The sequence below is a fragment of the Theropithecus gelada genome, chromosome 8 (assembly GCF_003255815.1).
Source record: "Theropithecus gelada isolate Dixy chromosome 8, Tgel_1.0, whole genome shotgun sequence".
In the NCBI taxonomy this organism is placed as follows: domain Eukaryota; kingdom Metazoa; phylum Chordata; class Mammalia; order Primates; family Cercopithecidae; genus Theropithecus; species Theropithecus gelada.
In genome coordinates, this window is record NC_037676.1 from 103,626,957 (window position 1) to 103,628,859 (window position 1,903).

General features: G+C 37.3%; 1 non-coding gene across 1 annotated transcript; it reads left to right on the forward strand.

The window, feature by feature from the left end:
• Positions 1-226: 226 nt before the first annotated feature.
• On the forward strand, positions 227-288 carry LOC112630850. The gene has a single exon (XR_003120981.1). It is a non-coding gene; the product is annotated as a U7 small nuclear RNA (small nuclear RNA).
• Positions 289-1,903: the final 1,615 nt, after the last annotated feature.

A 1,903-nucleotide genomic window follows, 5' to 3' on the forward strand; every position in this document is an offset into this window, starting at 1 on the left:
GTGTGTAAGTTTTGTTAACTTTTAACTTTATGTGAAAGATTTGTGTATATTTTATGGTAGTCAATGATAAAATAGACTAGTATCTACATACATTTTATGCATTCATGGCATACCTAACTTTTTCTTAATTTTAACATTTCTAGGCTACACAGTTCATCTTTGAATTTTTTCAAATTATTGCGAATCTACAAAAGTTTTTCAACATATGTATTGAAAAATATCCACGTAGTGTTATAGCTCTTTTAGAATTTGTCTAGCAGCTTTTCCAGTATTTACCAGAAAGTCCCTAAAAAAATGAAAGAAAGGAAGGACGGAAGGAAGGAAGGAAGGAAGGGAGGGAGGGAGGGAGGGAGGGAAAGAAGGAAGGAAGGAAGGAAGGAAGGAAGGAAGGAAGGAAGGAAGGAAGGAAGGAAGGAAGATCCTGCAGCCTCAGCCTCCCAAGTAACTAGGCTTACAGGTATGAGCAGCCGTATCTGGCAAACTTTTTAAAATTAAATTTCTCTCTGCATTTCATTTTGTGTAATTTCTATTGTTTTGTCTTTTTTCTATTCTTTTGTCTCTTTTTTGTAGAGATGGGGTCTTGCTATGTTACCCAGGCTGGTCTCAAACTCCTGACCTCAAGTGATCCTCCTTCCTTAGCCTCCCAAGGGGTTGGGATTACAGGCATGAGCCACCCTGCTTGGCCTCTTTCCATTTTTAAACAGTGTCTTTTGAAGAACTAAAGTTGTTAATTTTGATGATGTCCAATTTATTAAGTTCTTCTTTTGTACTTCAGGCTTCTTATGTTCGATTTGAGAAATCTTTCCCAAACCTAAGTCACAGAGATTTTCTTGTGTTCTCTTCTGAAAGTCGTATAACGTTATGTCTTACCCTTAGCTCTATGGTTCATTCAGAGTTAGTCTTTCTGTATCGTCTGAGATAAGGGTCGAGATTTATTTTCTTACATATGGAAGATTTAGATAACTAACTCTTCCAGGACCATGTGTTGAAAAGATTATTCTTTCCTTACTTAATTACCTTGGGCTTTTTTTTTTTTGTCAAAAGCCAACTCACCACATATGAATGAGACTATCTCTGGACTCTCTGCTCCACTGACGTATATGATTGTCTTTACACAAATACCACTCTCTCCATTGCTGTATAGTTCTATTGCATGTACTGAAATCAAATAATATAACTCATTCCACACTAACCTTCTTGTTCGAAATACTTTATATGTTTTAGGTCCTTTGCATTTTTCACATACATTCTAGACCTAGTTTGTCAATTTCTACAAAATGCTGGGGTTTTGATTGGAACTGTATTGAACCTATATATCAATTTGGGGAGAACTGACAGATAACAATATTGAGTTTTCTGACCCATGAATAGGGCATATCTGTCTTTCTTTAATTTCCCTCAGCAATGCTTTTTGGTTTTTAGTGTATGTCTTGCACATGTTTTATAAAATTTAGCCAAGGAATTTAATACCTCTCTCTGTTCTTTATATGGCACTCCAAGTACATGTGTTTATTACATGTAAATGTAATTGTTATTACAAGTAAGTACATGCAAATGTAATTGTAGTTACAAGGTCATTTTATATTGTCTTACAGGTCACTGATACTCAGTTCTTATTATTTTTGTTTGTTTGTTTATTTTTTGAGACAGGGTCTTGTTCTGTCACCCAGGCTACAGCACAGTGGCCCAGTCAGGGCTCACTGCAGCCTTGACGTCCCGGACTCAATCAATCCACCTGCCTCTGCCTCCTGAGTAGCTGAGACTACAGGTGCACATCACCACACCCAGCTAATTTTTGTGTTTTAGTTTTTGAAGAGATGGGGTTTTGCTATGTTACCCAGGCCAGTTTCCACCTCCTGGGCTCAAGTGATCTGCCTGCCTTGGCCTTCCAAAGTGCTAAGAT